At 36.2% G+C, this 19339-nt stretch overlaps 1 protein-coding gene across 7 annotated transcripts in view; it reads left to right on the top strand.

Annotated features, from left to right (window-relative positions):
• Positions 1-19339, top strand: part of DLC1 (DLC1 Rho GTPase activating protein) — a 479646-nt gene that overhangs the window by 287280 nt on the left and 173027 nt on the right. The gene's annotated exons all lie outside the window — the stretch shown is intronic.

Raw genomic sequence — 19339 nt, 5'->3', positions numbered from 1 at the left:
AAGATACATGCTTCTTGTCACTTTACTACAAATTGTAACTGTGACCACAACTTTTTTCTTGAGGAAAAGAATTAGGTGTTGTTCAATGTACTGGAGAATGGCCTTTGGAAATTAGTTGTTAATAATTATCAAGATTTGTTTCTTAATCTTAAGTAGCTTATTTAGTAGTCATAGAAAATGATGTACTTGTTTAAAGCTGATGCTTTACCATCAAAAATATAATTGTGAAGCAATATGAATAATCGTACTGAAAAAAGTATAATATTTTTCTATGTTCTGTGCTATGATTATAACTGTTACCAGTCTTATGGAAAAATAGATAAGAACTGATGAGAAACATGGAAAGATGAAAAATTAGACTTGAATTGGTGGGATCATGCACTTTTTAAAAATCTATTGATCTTCTTCAATATTGTCTTACATTTTCTGTGTAATAATAACAATATTTTAAAAAACAGATTAAAAGTACGCTACCAAACTCGAAGCACATCCTTTAGTTCTCGGACATTTGTGATTTTTAAGAGCCATATTAAAAGTTTATAGTATCCTCTAAAAGATGTCCCAACTTCAAGTGACTTTACACAAAAGGATTAGAGTTTGTCTGATATGATTTTTATAGTGAGGATGTTCTCTTTCTAGTTTAGTGATTTCATTTTTGCCGCTAGATAGTTTTCACAAAAAGTTTTCATAGTTTATATCCTTCCATGAGCTAAACTTTTCCCTCATCATAGGCTGTGTCTGGTTTCTTCACTGTAATATGCTGAACGGCAACCCTTCAGAATAGAAGGAAAATATTGAGCTGGAATCATGTGTCAGTTGAAGAGAAAAACTGCTCAATTTAACAATGCAGGGCTATTGAATGGATTAATAGCAAACATTAAACAAATTCATCTTACAGTTCCAGAGCTCTAATGTCTTAAATAGGTCATGTTAACTATCTAGTTAGGACAAGAAATAAATGGTTCAGTGAGTATTTGCTTCACAAAGAAAAAGAAATTTAGCCAAAGTCGTGCTTTATCTTGGGTTGTGACATTCTCTGTGTAATTCCCAAGACTGGCTGCGATTTAAGTAAGGTATATAACAGGGCAAAGTTGTCATCTTACTCCAGAATCTCAGCAAATTCTTTCAGATTCCAAGGAGAAAATCAGGATGTAAATCATGACTGGTGGGAAAGGGGAAGAAGGAATGGAAATGCCATTGTGTGAGGGAATGGAGAGGCCAAGAGTTTTCTTCTCCCTCTGCTATTTAAATGACTTGTTTGACGGGAGAAGTGCTTCATTTTATCAAGCTTCTCAAATTTTTAAAGATATTTGTACTAAAACAAAGAACTAATTAAACAGAGGGTATAAATATAATGCAACCACCACTTATGATCATAATCCTGAAAATTTTCACAACCAGAAAAAGACATGAAATTAATTGTCGCTCTTTATTTAGCAATCTCTGTGGTCATTTCTATACTGCTGGGGCACAAATGGAAAAGGGTGATAAATTTCATTCACAGAGGTTCCTAAGATGATCTGCTAAAAGTAGGATCCACCAATTGATATATATGACCTACTCAGGATGCACCTGGGTGTCCCATCGCATATGGTTAACCCAGGTTGGACTGCTGTGAGCTGAACCTGGCTTCTGTATATTAAAACATTAGAATGATTGGAATTTACTCCAGAATGGATTTTGATTTAGATTTCTAGAGAATGTACTGATTTGTTTGAGGAAATATAATTTTGTTTGATGATATAAATATGAGAAAGAGATGATTTTTAAAAAATCAATGAATTTGCATGTCAAGATAAAGGCTTATATTTGAATATTTTATTATTGATGGTAACAGATTTGAATAATTCAAAAGAGAATATGATTTATTTCAAAAGATTTAAAGGACTGTAACAATGTAAGCAATCTATTATATTATATCCAAGCTTTTTAAAGCTCTATTTAATATTAATAATATAATATTATATTATATAATTATATTATATATTATATATTATTATATTATATAAATATTATATATTATATAATAATAATAATATTATATATTATATCCAAGCTTTTTAAAGCTCTATTTAAAATATTAAAAATATTTTGAGTGTTCTATATACAAATGTGAATCTCTTTATTCCTATCTTTGTGAGTCTCTATTTTAAGCTTCGCTAGACCTAGGAATGGCGGTGAAGGCATAGGACCCACTCAATCTTCTGGGAGTTAATTGAGCTTTTAAATAGGATTACGCTTCAGACGCACCCCTAAGGCCTGTCATTTTTTTTTCTGTCTGGCTAAATGAATGTAGCCTATTGTTCTTTATTAAGAAAGTCTATTTTTAATCTGTGTGACCTCTCATCCAAGCCAACTGGAACCAACTCCACGAGGCTTTGTGAATCTCTAAACAAAATCATTTTGGGTACATTCCATTACTAATTCTTGAATTACACTTGTGTGGTTGTCCCTGTGTGTCCTTTAACTGACTATCGTCGATTCTGATCCATGTTGCTATGTAAACACAGTCTAGTGGAATCAGATTTGCTGCTGCCTCTTGCCTTATGATGACAAAAAAACTCTAAGGGAAAATCATTTTAAAACAGCTTCCCATTGGTTCATTCATTTCATAAATACTTATTGACCAGCAATATGAACTAGGCATCATATTAGGTTCAATTGAGGAAGCAGTTACCAATAAGGCATGGTTTTTGCCCTGAGGGAACTCCAACCCTAGTTGAGAATATTTCCTTAGGCCAGCATCATCCTTTGGCTTTTATCAACTGAGAATTTCTTAGCCCAGCTTATTCACAAAGCTTCCCAGGAAAAGAATCAAATAAAAATATTGTTTTCAGGAAACTATCCGAATGTGCATTCTCAGGATCTGAAATAAAGTCAAATCAATTGTTTTTAAAAAATCAGAATTGGTCACACAAGTATCAATGTGTAATTTTATCCAACACATAATATTTTCATATAACTTCCATTATGCCACCAGAGTCTGTCTGCCCCTAAAAAGTAGGCCTAATGCCATTGGTATGTTCTCTAGCACATCTGCTTCCTATCTGTGTGGCCTTGAGCAAGTGACTTAAGCTCCTCATTTCCCTTGTTTCTAGAGTGTAAATAATGAAGCTGCCCTCTTGTTGTTGTAAGGCAACAATGCTTGGCACCAAGTAGGCTCTAAAAGATGGTGCTGTTTTTTATGACAATTAGTTGTGCTTATAACCACCATGTGCACAGGCCTAATAGAAGCTAGCTCTGTTACTGCTGCCCACGTCTGCTCCAAGAGCTTTTAAATGCTTCCTCAGGGCAACAATTAACAGCTAAGCAGCTGTCCGTGTGGAAGAAAGAGATCACTTTCTCCATTAGCTTCTGAGTGAGTTAACTCAGACAGAGGTTATCACAGTATAGGCGAAGTTGGTCATATCTTAACCCCTCATTAGAAATTCTTGTCTCTATTAGGTTGAAATTCTGTCTTGTGAACAGATAATCTCTGGTTTTCACCAGATTAGTCCCTGAGAAATAGCCTATGTCCCATTTTCCTATGATTCCATTATCCCATATATCCCTAGTCCCTGGGGTAATGGGATCCTATCTACCCAGCTCCCAGCCCCACTCCCTCACCTCCTGCCCACAATCCTGTCAATGCTGCCTTCTAATCATCACTTGTCCATTCTCCCCACCAGTGCTTTAATGTAGCCCTCCGCTTTCCACTGGACTTTCCCAACAGCGTCCAGAACTGGTTTCCCCGCCTTAACCTGTCATTACACCAGTTCACTCTTTACCAGTCTCCAGGGTTATCTTGAAAAGCATCAACTGATCATATCAGTTGCTGCTTTAACATTCTCTTTGTCTCCCTACTGTCTACAGGATAAGGTCAAACTTTCCTGCTTGACATACCTGGCCATTTGTAAGCTGGGTGCAGAATAATTTACTGTCCTGGATATGTTCATTTTGCCCCTCAGATTCACCCTCCACCCTGCTTCTTCTCTGCTCTGTGTTCTGGAGGCTGACTGGAGTAGGTAAAATCAATGGGTTGCCCTCCTTTCCGTCTTCCCTATTCCACCAATGAGGACACCCAGCAGGAGACTGAAAGTGGGGGTGGACAGTGGGGCTGTGAGGGTGGGTGGGTAGTTTATTCCCCCATCTGTCTCCTGAGGAGTCACGGCTGGCTTCTCTTCAGTGGCCCTTTCCGCATAAGTTTCCAGGTTCTGACAACCATTCTCTCCTCTTGCTCCTGGTTTCTCTACACCTTTATAGAGAGTCCTGTTACTAAACTCCCCTCACTTTACCCAATGTGCCATCTGTTTCCTGCTATAGTCTCATGGATATACCTACCAATATTTTCTCTTCCTTCTATTCCTTTGTACTGGTTTGCTGGTTTGTTTGTCCAACTTCAGTCACCACATCAGCCACAGAACTCCCCAAACTCTGTATCTTTCTATTTCTGCCTAGATCATACAACTGCATTGTAAAAAACATAAATGATAGGTAGAGGCAGAGGACAGAGATAGTAGAAGAGAGAAGTGACTTATTCAGGAAAAGAAAATCATCAGACCATGTTTTTCTTCATCCTAAATGAATGTAGTTTCATTTAATCGCGAGAAGGAGAAAAATATCTATGCTTATGATTTTGAATGTGTTCTCTATTGCATAGAGGCATGTAAATTAGAAAATTAGCATTGCATTTTAGTCACTAAAATGTGACTCTGAATATATTTGAAAAGTAGTAATATGGAGTAATATGAAATCTCTCGTTCTGAAATTAAATCTTAGAACACCTTGCAAATTTTGTCAGGCTACCTGGCAGCCCATGGAAAATAGACCACTATCATTGCCCCAAAATGACAATTATTTTTGCCCTTTCTGCCTTGAAAATTCTACTTGTTTTATTAGATCCAACAATATAATAATGAATTATTTCCCAGGCAGAATTAGTCATTGATTTTCCTGTGCTCCTAGAAAATGCTCTGTTTTCTATTACAGTCCTATTATCTTGCTTTGTTTGTGTCCTCCTCTCTAGCCCATGGAGCTTGTCTGGATCACAAATACTATCTTTGAGTGCTCTGTAATTAAAACAGCTATTAGCACATAGTAGGTGTTCTATAAATAAGTGTTAACTGATAAGTTATAATTACAAAGATACTTTGACTTCAATCTTAATGATTTAGAGTTAATATTTATTAAATTATTATTTTACTTATTTATTAAAAACTTTATTTAACTCTCCACCTCCAACTTTCTCCATTACTCCTACCATGCCCACAACTGCCAAATATCTCAGCTGGATAATTAATTAATGGTGTTATTGGGGGATCTACCCCATACCAATGTGTAAAGGGCACCATTGAGAAACATGACTTAGAGTTTGACTTGGGTTGCATTCCTTGGTCATTTTTCTCAGAATGTTTGTTCTCCTGCCTCCAGGTTATTTAGTTGGCCAGAAAATGTTAAAAATCAAGATAATGAATAATTATAGGCTGAAACACTTGTGAAAGATAGCTTTCAGAGGCATATAACAGATTCTCAGTCTCTCCAAACTTTGTGTTGTGGCTAACAAGGCAGGTCATAGAAATCAAACACTTCTTTGTGACAAATGTGTGAGGGGAAAAAGCAGGGTTTTCATAATTTCATCCTAAGCTCCTTGTAAATATCCTAAATAACAAAGTTGACTTGGTGCATTTGGGTATTAATTTTCTTGGCTGCCTGTGATCACTGAGAAAGGAAATGCAGATGACAAAAAAAAAAAAAAAAAAAAAACCCTGAAATGCAAAATATTGCCCCCTTTCCAGTTTGATCATCATTGCTTCAATTTAGAGAATTACCCATGCGATCTATTCCACTCTAAGTCATGTTCTAATATCTGCAGATCCAAAGGGATTTGATGAAAAAATAAAAATAGGACTGCTCTGTTTGAGAGTCCTCCTTTGAAAGACTCTGCTCTATTTTATGTCTCCATTTTAGTACAGATCAGACTGGTTTAGTGCTTTGTCGCTCACCAGACCATAAGCACCTTGAAAGATGGAATTTTGTTTCATCACCTCTGTGCTACTCCCAATACCTGGCGTTAATGTAGTTGCTTGATGTCTGGTAAATGAACAAATAAATGAGATCTTTCAAAAATCAGCAAATGCTTTACTCTATACACATAATACTCCCAAAGCCAAACATAGAATCTTATCATTCTGTTCTAAGTAAAGCTCTTTCTGTTACTGCAAAGACCCCCAGCTGTTTTACAGGGTTCAACAAGATCTGAAAATTGTCTTTATCTGGCTAGGCTGGGCTTTGGCCAACATTCCAAATTCTTTATTCCCTTTCACTCTCAGAAAATGAATTTCATTATTTTTATACTAATGGCTTATAAATACTCACTTGCTTCACTTTTCTTACTATTATGGTCTCTGCTTGCCTGCTTTTTTATGAGGAAGGAATTTGGGGTATGCCCGCACATAACCTCTCATTTATTCTGAAACCTAATGTAAACGAATCCATGAAAAGTTGGCTGTGGTTGACTGGGCTGTTGAGAGGAAACACATTAGCTTCCAGGTATCAAGGAATTCATGAAAAATATAAGTAAGCTATTCTTAAATGGCAAAGATCTTGAGTTCATAGGATATTTTTCAGTACGGATAATTTTCTAAATGTGTTTCTTAATGTTATATTGGTATGTCATTTATTACCCAGTGGGTAGAATAAATCTACTGTGTCACCAGAACCAATCAAATGTATTTCCTTTGCTTTTCAGTTATATTTCAAGCAACATGGGTACAAGATAATTTCTCTTTTAACAAGTTCCAGTTCAAATTTTCCCTCCTGTACTTGGAGTGGTCTTCCCACGTCTTCATAGATGAAAGTGGCTCTATCTTTCTACGGCATTTAGTGATTTCTGTGATGTATTTCTTTTCATGAATTATCTTCCGTATCAGGCTGTGAACTCCTTAAAGGCAAAAAACCTTCACTTCATCTTTGTCACTCCCCACCCAGTGTAGTATCTTGCACAGAGCAGATGCTCAAGAAATAGTTTTTTGGAATCAATATACTTATTTGACATCCCAAACATCTCATGCATACACTTAGTTAATCTCCAGTCTGTCAACGACTGTAACTTTTCACAATTTTTCACAAGCTTCAAATTTCTTCCCCCAAAAAGTTTTGTGTACATTTTGTTCCCCCCTTTATGCCTTGAAAGAATGGCTATCAGCAGGATGAAGAGGTGGCTATGAACTGCCAATACAGGCTAATAAAGCAGTTTTGTATTTCAGTATTTTAATTGACATTGACCTTTTATCAATAGAAAAATAAATTTGTCATTCTCAATCTTCCCTGAAGAAAGACAACTTATAAAAAAAGCCTCTTTCTATCAGTTTTATTTACAGAGTATTAGAAGAACTTTCATTTAGTTTGAAAATACTATCTGATCACTTCTTCAGTGGCTCCAAATATTTACCTTTATAAAGTTCTCAGTGCAAAGTGTGCGGTTCAGTTACTTTTATTAGCCCTATGTAACAACGTAGACACAATTATGTACCCACAAGATAATTTTTCATTGATTCTCCTTTCTTTGGAGAGGTACATATAAAAAGGTATTACTTTGACCTGTCTGAGTATGTAATGACCTACAATTCTGTTGGCATAACTATACCTTTCTTCTCTTATTGACCCACCATTGGTATGAAGAACTGGATTTGTTTTTTCAAAAGCAAGAGTTTGAGAGCAATATTTCTTCCAGATGGATCCATAAACATTTCTGTTGTAGAATTAAACTATGATTTTGAGATATGGTTTATCTAAGTGGGAAATCCAAGGCAGATATTAACACCCATAACAAATTAACTAATGCCCAAGAAAAGGCTGGTGCCCATCTTGTTACGTGCAGTCCGTACAGAAGACCAGCCTGGTTATTTCAGGAGAGTGGATCGTGGATTTAAGAAGCTATTTTGCCCTGACAACTGTAATCAGGTAGACAGATCTCATAGAATTCCATAAGCAAAATGGTCACCAAAAGCTCACCATGATGGGGTTTCGTTTTTAAAATTTTCTAACCACTGAACTCCCCCAGAAAGTACATTCTGGTGACTCCTAACTGCTAATATTATAAACTTCTTTTTAAAATTAATGTTAAATCAGTTCTTTCCAAGGGATTTAAGGAAATAGAGAAATAGAGGATAATAGTGCAGTTCACCACGTCTTTAGTTTGACTGCCTTTCTAAGTCTATGGTCTTCTTGGATATGTTTATTTAAGTGTGTTCCCTGCTGTGCTGTGATTTCCTGAAAGGTAGACATTTTCCCTGCACCTATGTAATGCCAGCCTCTTAGAAGAAGATTTTTGACTTAACGTTTGTCGAATGATGGTTGAATGGATACTAATAGCAAGCATTCACTCTGTGCCTGCACTTCTCTAAGCACTTTATAGGTATGAACTGATGTCATCCTCTAGCAACCCTATAAGGTAGGTGTTATTGTTTACCACATTATGGGTCTGAGGAACCTGAGACTCAGAGAGGTTTCCTAAAATACCCAAAGTCACACTGTGGTCAAGGCAGGATTCAAAGCAAGCAATGCAGACTAGAGTACATGCTGTTAGCCACCTGCTGTATGTAGTCGTTAAATGCCAAGACTCTTCAGGCTGACGAACAAATGTTTCCATAATCTGGCCTTACCCTTCCTTTCCAACCTTATCTCCCATCCTCCTCTAACATGCATCTTCTGCTGTAGCCATGGGAGCAATCTCCTCTTTCTCCTGAATTTGCTTCTGCGTAACTTGACCTTTCCTCCCCCTGTTTCCCTTCCAGAAATTATCTCCCCAACCCCTCAAGGTCTCATTTGGGTCCCACCTTCACCATGAAGTCTTCTATGGCAACTTCTGCTTATATTAATTTCATACTTTTTGAAATGATGCATCTACAGCATATGTAGTCTGTACTGATCATTTTCATACTTAATCATATGTGGGTTGTCATTGTCCGTTGAGTATTTTATTTGTCTCAACCTTGTCTCCCAACAAACTTTTAAGCATCTTTTTAAAAGTTACTGAGCATGATGCTGTGCACTTAAAAGTGGTTTATTTAATTAATAGACTATTCTTAAGAACAATTTTAGATTCACAGAAAAATTGAGTGGAAAGTACAGTTCAAACTATACGACATTCTTTTAAAGGCAAAACCATGGATGTAGTAAAAAGATAATGGGTAGCCAGGGGTTGGGGAAAAGGAGACACAAATCAATGGAGCACAGAGGATTTTGAGGCAGTGAAACTATTCTGTGGGATACTATAACATTACAACATATCGCCTTTTAGATTGGCTTTTTTCCCTTAACAATATGCATTGAAGATTTCTCCATGTCTTTTCAAGACTTGATAGCTCATTTTTGGATATACCACAGTTAAAGGAGGTTATTTAATATATTTTTAATGCAAAAACTTTTTTTTGAAAAACTCATTGATCATAAAATATATTGCACACTCCACTTCTGTTAACTTTTATCCTTTCTTCTTTAGGCAAAAGTAACTCTCTTCTCTTAGCCATTCATTTTGATTACTTCATTTCTCTCCTTTGAAATTTCTTCAAGTTGTCAAAAAGAAAATAGTACTATGGGATGCTGGCCCAGTGGCATAGTGGTTAAATTCACACACTCTGCTTTGATGGCCTAGGGTTCATGAGTTCGGATCATGTGTGTGGACGTACACACTGCTCATGAAGCCATGCTGTGGCGGCATCCCACATACAAAATAGAGGAAGATTGGCATACATATTAGCTCAGGGACAGTCTTCCTCACACACACACAAAAAACTACTACTAAATATGTTATCAATAGCTGTTATTTATTGTGTACCTACCATGTAGTCTCTGAGAAGAAAGCTAGCTGCTTCCTTTACATTTTCCTTAATACACACTACGCTATACAGTACTTGAATCTCTCTTGCTCCAAAGCTGATACTTTCTCTACCTCTCCACGCCTAACATCAGCATTTCTCCCACCTCCTAGTGCTCTAATAAAAGTATGACTAAAATTAATAAAACTGTAATAATTCATATCATTTATATGATCTACATATATATGTCCTTATACTTTTGCTCCTGAAGTTTACTGTCCCCCAAATACTCTTCTACCTTTTACTCCAAATCACATTCTTGCTTCAAGAATTTGCTTAAGCACCATGTTTTTGCATAAAGCCTCCTCTAATTGCTCCACTTTGCAATGAACTCCCCCTATGAATTAGACAAGATTCATTGGTCATCTTATCTTCTGCCCCTGAAAGGAGCAGCCTGTGTGCCCTGTAACCCCCTATCCTAGGCCCTGGCTGGAGTCAATTGGACTGGGGGCAGGTGGGTCGGGGTTGGGGGAGGGGACACACTTGACTCAAGGCCAGAGAACACATTGGCTGACCAGTGGCCAATCTCTTTCTCTCTCTCCTATCTCGCTCTCATTTAAATTATGAGCCAAAGAGACTCCATCAACCTGCAGCAGGTGCTTCAGCTGAAAGTTCATCTAGACTGTGAGGTGAAGTAAAAGAGGAAACCATTCTGCAAAGATGAGCAGGATGACGGAGCAGTGGGTCAAGCCAGAGAAGTCAGAAACACTGCAAACTAAAGAAAGAGAAGGAGAAAGTTGCTTCCATCCCAGACTCCTTAGGTGTCAGCTCCAGCTCTCAGGAGGCCCCCGGCCCACAGTTGCAGAATATCTCCATATCCTCATGTGTCAGGCTTTCAATTGGACCTAATATGAACAAGTTCTTCAACTCAGATGATTAGCCATCCTTCTCCAAATTCCTATTGAATATACAATTAATATTAAAAACAGTCTATTACTTAATTTTACCTGATGTCTTACATCATTCTCTGTTTCTTTTATATATATATATCCTGTCCCACAAAATAAATTATAAACAACCTCAATGAAGAACCATGACATATTTTGGGTTGCCATTTAATTGGTTTTGCTCCTTAAGACTTAGCAAGAACTACGTAAATAGTGAGTGTTCAATAAAATTATAATTTTTCACAGTTATACTGCCTTTTTAAGTTACAAAACTATATTACTACTTCATAATTACTAAGCAGTCCATAGAAGTCTGTGCCACCTCATTCAGATGCATTCATCCCCATCAGTAGCATCATATCTTGTATTTCTGAGATTCATGGATTTTCTTGACCAAATAAATTATCTCCTTCTTAAAATCACTTAACTTCATCCTGAACATGTCATCTGGTTTATAACTTGCATTGTAATTTGTTTGAGTCAAGTGCTGTTGCCCCCAACAATTTGATATTTTTAATAGACTATATTCATATTCTCTTAGTCTACTAAATATAATCAGCAAGATATTAAATAATAATAGCTAACATTGTAAATCCAAAAGAGAGAAGACTATAAACAAACAAATAATCAGGGGTGACACAGTTGATACTTTTTTTAAATAAAATATCTTTAAGAAAAAAAAATCAGAATTCTACTGCATCTACCTGAATTCTATGACTTAGTATTTTTTTAAATTAAAAAACAAATCACATATGTGGGGGCATTTCTGTGATTTTTTTTCCCCTAAGACCTCTAATGGCTGCATTCCAGTGGCAATGATGAAGACAGTAGCTTTCATCCATGCAAAACGAAGGTCAGCCAGGTGACCGAAAGCGGGAAATAAAGCTTTTCTTATCTTACGACTTTAGTAAAGCAGGAAGCTGGCTTATTTATTATATCAAGAAAACTTCCATTCTTTTGTAATATTTTTGAGCACCAGATTTGGGGGCCTTTAAAAAAAAAAACAAATCATGTCGGTCTAACTTGTGACCCTGACTCTGAGATGGCACTCATCGCTCTGCAGCTAATCAGGGGCCATTCTCCCAGATGGTCCATGACAGCAGAATATAAACAGAGCAGTGACCCCCTCATCCTCACATGCAGGGAGCGCCCTGGCCTTTCTGTGATGTGGACAAAAGGACTGTGACAAAGAGATTTTAGAAATGTCTTTCCAAATGGAGATATTCCGGCACACGTACAAATATCTTCAGGCTTTCCAAAAACATCCCCATCTAGAATGTAAGCCAACTTTTAAAAAATATCTGCAGATCACAGACATTAAGACATTTTTCTAAAGGAAACAAAATATAAAATTTCAGCAAAGTAGGTTTACTTAGATTATAGATAGAAGTTAGAAGGAAGCCATAGCTGAATATTTTTTTCCCTGGTAGAACCTAAGTCGGCCAAGCTAACAGCACTGATCCATAGAAAGAATTCCACATCTGGAAAATCTTTGCTCCATCTGTGGTGGGTTTTCAGCCTCTTGTTCTTTCTCTACCGTTTCCCATGACTTCAGCTTACCTCGCTTTTGTTTTTCTTCAGTGAAATTATTTAACCCTTAGCGGTTTTGGGCTTTTGATTTGTTTTGTTTTATTTTGTTTTGTTTTTAAGAGGAAGGAGAGCAAGGGAATACCTCACAATGGTTTTGTGGTTCTCTAGAATTTAGCCTTATTTATATTTCTTTAAGTGTCTACATAAATGATACAGAGAGTAAAAAATATAAACATCTGATTGATGCTATGGTAGACACAGTGCTCTGACTTGTATTTTAATGGATGTAATATTAATACTAATTTTCCAATTTGAGAGTCTTATCTTGTCTGTCTCAAATAATAGAAGTTAATACCAGAGAGCACACAGATAAACTTACATATTTATATCCTAGTACTCATTGATATTCCTAGCATTTCGTCTCATACTATCAACAGACATCCATGTTCACGTCCTCTTTGAAGCCTCCCAAGGTCTCCACTACCCTGAAATCAGCCCTTTTCCCTGGAACTCTCAATACTATACTTGAAGTTCTCATAAGGTTTTTTTATTAAGATTATGATAGTTAACAACCTTGTGAAATTACAGTTGTACATCATTATTAGTCATGTTGTAGGTACACCACTTCACCCCTAGTGCCCTCCCCCCACCCCCCTTTCCCCTGGTAATGACCGATCAGTTCTCTTTGTCTATATGTTAACTACCACCTATGAGTGGAGTCATACAGAGTTCGTCCTTCTCTGTCTGGCTTATTTCACTCAACATAATACCCTCAAGGTCCATCCATGTTGTTGTGAATGGGACGACTTTGTCCTTTTTTATGACTGAGTAGTATTCCATTGTATATATATACACCATATCTTCTTTATCCAATCATCAGTTGCTGGGCACTTAGGTTGATTCCATGACTTGGCTATTGTGAATAATGCTGCAATGAACATAGGGGTGCATGGGACTTTTGGAATTGCTGATTTCAGGTTCTTAGGATAGATACCCAGTAGTGGGATGGCTGGGTCATAAGCTATTTCTATTTTTAACTTTTTTCTCATAAGGTTTTTATCCCTTTATGCCCTTTATTATGATTATTAAGGCTTATTTTTCCCTATTATATAATAAAATCCATGTCTGATTTACCTTCGAATGTCTTGCATATAAAGAACACTCAATAATTTTTTGATTGAAAGAAAAATGGCATTTTTAATTAAAAAGAAAGGCGTATCCTCTTAATGCAATGTTTGTTAAAATGTGCCTCATAACTTTCTAGAACACTTTTTTAAAAATTCAGATTCTTGGATGCTCCAGGCCTGTTGAATCAGAATCTCTCAGGCTCAAGATTCCTAAATGTAACATACCCTCTAGGGTATAATTTCAATATGTACTTCAAAGTTTGCATGCATAACCAAATCCTAAGGGATAAGAAAAATTAACATGACACTGAACGGCTAGCAAAAGGTCATATTTTATTATAAATATAACCAGAAATATTTCTGAATATATGTTTTTATCAGTGTGCTGGGCTTATAAAACTGCTTAAGACACTACCCTCAAAGAGTTTATAGTCAAGGTGAGAGAAAGGATATATACATATGAACAGTTTATTGAACAACCAAAGTAATCAAAGATGCCCTGTTGTGTCATCTGGTTTCACATACTTATCATTGACCAACCTACTCATTATCCAATCAACTAAAGACAACAAGGTTTTAAAGCAGTGGAAATAATTCCATAGGCAGACATGGTAGGGAGACAAAAAGAGAACAGAGACAATGCAATACGGAGCTAAATGTCTCATTATTCCACCACTCACTTTCAATAAGTAGATGTTTATTTGGATCAGGTTCTTGTTTTATATATAAATTCCTCTATATCCCACAACCCCCTCCTCTCCCAGGGCTCAACGTCACCTTAGAATAGCCCAGCTAGTATTATCAAGCACCCAGCTAACAGGAGTTCTCATCTCTGTGAGACGGACAATTTGGGGCAGTGAAGGATTAGAACGCCAGGCAGTGGTAAAACCGGATGAATGCCTTAGGGAAAAGGAAGAGATCTCAGGAGTGAAGATGTTCAGAAAGGGGCATGAGGGAATGACACAGGCAGACATTACCTAATTTGCTATTTTGTAATCTAGAAACAGCCCAAGTGTCGGCGAAAAACCACTATTATATAGTGCTGAAAACTGACATAAATGTTATAATTGTTAGCAAGGCTACAATCTTCAGCTTCCCCTCAGTGGACCCTATTACCCCTACTCCAGTTTAATCCAAGCCCAGCCAAATGTCAGCCCATCCAATTCTCTTCTGTACCCTCTTTCTCTCCCACTTCCTCTCTCTTAGAAAGTTGAGGGCCAGTGATAAAGGGAAAAAGGATAGGAATGAGCGATGTTGATATGTGCTGCTTTTCTTGCCTCTCCTGTTCCGTGGTCTCAGAATGTCCTTGTCCTAGATCTTGAGATCACATCCCTTGAGAATGCTTCCAGCCTGTCAAGCAAGATAAGTGGTAAAAGCTAAGCGGTAAGATACTCAAGAGACTCTAGACATTTAGTTGAGAGAGGTCACCTGGGCTGGAGTGGTCCAGAGAAGATCTGGAGAAAAAGAAAGCTTCGAAAAACGGGAGAGGAAGATCTGAGACATTTCTAGGCAAGGAAAATAGTGTTGGCAAAGTCAGGACAGTGGGAATGCATGAGGCGCGGTGATGCAATTGTGCAGCCCAGCCAGCTGGAGCATGGAGTTTGTGTTTGGAAGGAGAGAAGACTGGAAAATGGGATGGGTCCAGACTCCAAGAGGCCTTGGAGAGTGATTATAACTTTTACGAAGTATAGTAAATCTTATTAAATTAATCAGTGGTATTACCCCAGCTGCAAACATCAAGACATCCTTATTCTTAACTCTTTATTAACAGTAAAAGAAAAAGAGGCAAAAACAGTTTTTTTTTTTAAATGATGCACTACAATACTAGAAACCCATTAGATAGATAAAAACTATAATCACTATTGATAAAGGACTTTTAATATGTATACATCACAGGGGGCTTGCTGACGAGGTTGGAAAAAAATCAAAGGATTTTGAGTTATGCTTTTGCTTTTGGCGAGACACTTTTAAAAACTGAGTTCTGCTTTATCATAATGTAACCCTTGCTCATGATAATAAATAACAAGTGACACCATTAAGATAAAGAAGAGATAACATATGAATTTAGAGAACTAAAGAAAATAGCTGCTTCTAAAGATCTCCGATTTTCTAACTGATTTTGGAGCAAATCTTCGTCCTAAGAAATGCTAACCATTTCCTCAAACTAGCTAGATAAAAAGGAGGTTTACTTTAGAATAATCATATTTCACACTTAAATGACTAAATTGCCTGATCTATTTCCTGCCACCACCTACCCTTTGTTTTTCTTTGACTATTTCAGTTTTTGATGTTCTTGCATCATTAATGATCTCTAGTCTCCATGCCAGATAGGAACCACTCACTGGGCATGAAATTCCAAAGGCAGAAATACTTCCATTTCTTTTAAAAGTCTTTTATTTGTTTGATTTCCAATTTGAGATAGTAACAATACATACTATGCTGCTCTTCCACATAAAGAACAAATAGCAAGCAATATGCAAATATCAACAATTGTTTAATTCAGAAGCTGATTGAAAACTTCACAAAACTGATTTACCCTTTTTCTCTATCTAGATACAAGCAAGATAAAGTCCCATTTATTGAAATACTCAAGCAACCATCGTCTCTAGATATTTTATACATTTATTTAGAGCAGGGTTTCCTAAACTATTTACGGTGAATGCGTTTTTTTTCAGTCTCTTGTGGGCACATACTGTTTTAGAATATAATGAAAACAGATTACTAGAAAAATAAAATTGGGAAAAAAGCCCGCAAAATATAAAAAATAGAAGCCAAAGTATTTTATCATGGGATTCAACGGATGGAAAATTACTCTGTCAAATTACTATAAGAAGTTTCAAAATGCTTCCTCTTGATTTCTGTGCTCATCTCTGACCATCTGTCCAGACCCTGACCAGCCGTTGGCCACACACTGACTAGTTTCAGAAACCAAGAAGCCCAAGGCAATAATCAGTATGAGTGAGAATTAGGGTCTGAACCCCCAAGTCTCAAAGTCAAGATTAGGGAAGCAGTGCAGGTACCAGTGTTCATTCATCGCCATCATGTTTCTTAAATCTATTAATGAGGGGTTCCTCCGCCAAAAAAGAAAAAACAAAGAGGAATTTGGTCAAAAGAAGTACTTGCTAAAAATCTCCCGTGCCCTTCCCCGTCTGCTTTTTCTCTGCAGCTGGGAGTATGCTTGACTTTCCTTCACGACAGATGCCCTCTTTCAGGTGAAATTTGCAGACTGTCAATTCCTGTACAGTTTAATCGATGCAAACGAATCATGATGCTCCATCTCCCATAATTCTACTATTTTTCCTTTTCTCAAGGCTGTTCTTTTTTACTCTCTTTTCCTGACTTTTCTTTCTTTAGCTTTCTGTATGCTAGTCAGAAGAATAAGTGTTTCACTTTTCTTCTTTTTTCTTTTCTTGTTTCAAATATTTGGGAAGAAATTTTTGGCTTACTTTTTATCAGGAAGAGACTGTGAAATTGTATGTTCTTTTGCTGTTAATGTTATCAAAATGCCTATTTACTTAAATAAGCATTTTTTAAAGGTCCATTAGGTGCCCTGAAAATGAATATATATCCACACAAATAACATATCCTAATATAATAATGCAATCCAATAATAACCTACCTTTATTGAGTTGAAATGTTTTTATTGCTTTGGCTGAAAACATATCAATATTAATAACCTTGCATGAAATGATACTAATACTTATTCAATATAGAATAAGTCTTTCATGATGCCATTCTAATAAATTTTATTATTGATAATCTCTGAAGTGCCTTATTGTAAAACTCTCTCATATAATTTGATCCAATAGCACAGCACTGGCTCTGTCATTTCCATATGTACGTACTCCAAGCTGGCGACCATTCTTTAAGCAGCAATTTCCCCCCTCCTCTCTGTCAAGGTGTATATCTGATTTTTAGAGATTCAGAGTTCTGATGATTTGCTAATGGCAGAGAATTTTCAGTGAGAGCAATATTTGAACACTAAACTTCTATTTCACTTCTATTTCTTCTGTTACCTCCATATACTTTATAAAATGCTTATTCATGAAATCCATTGGTTTTTTTCAATTTGGGGCTGTTTCTATTTGGCTTTTTTGATTTGTAGAAGTGCTTTCTTTATTATAGATATTAACACTCTATTGGTTATTAATGTTGCTAATTTTTCCTGTTTTTCATTTTCTTTTTTCTCATCCCCTCAAAAAATCCCTCACGCACGTTATGGTGAATCTCACCCCACCCTCACCCCCATCCCAACTTCTGGCCAGCACAGAGCTAGTCTCTGTCACTATAGTGGTAATTTTATGGATAATTTTATAGAATTATCTGCAAATGGAAAAAGGTGCTCTGAATATTCTCATACGTTATACAATTGTATACTCTTTTTATACAAACATATGCTATTTTTTCTCTTTAGTAATAGCTAGGAGGAGACAGTTGGTCAAGGGTATATTTAACTTTAAAAGAAACTTCCAAATTGTTTCCAAATTGTTAAAACATTTTACATTCCCACCAGCAAAGTATAAGAATTCCAGTCACCCCACATCCTCTCCAATACTTGCTATGGTTAGTCTTTTTAATTTTAGTAGGTAGTGGTATCTCAATGTGATTTTAATTAACACTTCCCTAATGACTAATGAGGTTGGGCATCTTTTCATGTGCTTATTGCCCACTCATATATCTTCTTTTGTGAAGTGTCATTTCAAAACTTTTGCCCATTGGTTAAAATCTGGTTACTTGTCTTTTTGTTATTGAATGATAAGGGTTCTTTATATATTCTAGATACAAGTTCTTTATTAGATATATGTTTTGCAAATATTTTCTCTTAGCTAGTGACTTGACTTTTTCTTTTCTTTGCAGCATCTTTAAAAAAACAAAGGTTTTTTTGTTCCAATTTATCTTTTTTCCTTTATAATTCATGCTTATTAGGTGCTAAGAAAACTTTACCCAAGTTAAGGTCACAAAATTTCTTCTATGAGTCTTATAGTTTTACTCTTACATTTAGGTAAATGTTTGTTTAAGGTGTGAGGTAAGAGTTGAGGGTCATTTTTTTCCATATGGTTATCCAGTTGTCCCAGTACCACTTGCCCAAAAAGATTACCCCACTGACTTACCTTGGCATCTTTATCAAAAGTCAACTGAGTATGTAGGATGGATATAGTTCTGAAATTTCTATTCTGTTTCATTGGTCTATATGTCTATCCTTAAATCAATATTATTTTGTCTTGATTACCGTAGACTTACAGTAAGTCTTGAAATCAAGTAGTGTAAACCCTCCAACATTGCTTTTCTTTTTCAAAATCTTTTTGGTTCATTTAGGTCCTTTGTATTTCCATATAAATTTTAGAATCAACTTGTCAGTTTTTCAAAAAAAATAACTTTCTGGAATTTTGATTGGTTTTATGTTGAATCTATACGTTAGTATGGGAAGAACTGACATCCAAGTAATATTGAGTCTTCAAATCCGTGAACAGGGTATAGCTCTCTGTTTTATAGCATTGTGTACAGGTTTTTGTACACACATTTGTTAAATCTATCTCTAAGTATTTCATATTTTTTGGTCATTTTGTAAATGGCACTTATTTTAATTACTAATTGTTTATTGCTAGTATATGGAAATACAATTGATTTTTGTATATTGACCTTGAGTTCTGTGACCTCATTAAACTCACTTTTATTTCTCATTAATCTGACCAGAGATTAATCTATTTTATTGATCTTCCCAAAGAACCAGCTTTTGATCTTCTCTATTGTCTGTTTTCAATTTCCATGATTTCTGGTCTTATCTTTATTATTTCTTTTCTTCTCCTGGCAGATAAAGAACAGCCATCACTCTAGAACTAATTTAGCCCCACTCTTGAGGCATGACTCTTCTGGGGATTCCGCCCAATGCCTCGTGTTACATGGGGTCTCTTCATGCTGGCTGGTAGGAGCAGAAACT

The sequence above is a fragment of the Equus asinus genome, chromosome 27, assembly GCF_041296235.1.
Source record: "Equus asinus isolate D_3611 breed Donkey chromosome 27, EquAss-T2T_v2, whole genome shotgun sequence".
Taxonomy (NCBI): Eukaryota; Metazoa; Chordata; class Mammalia; order Perissodactyla; family Equidae; genus Equus; species Equus asinus.
This window is presented reverse-complemented; position numbering and strand designations above follow the sequence as displayed.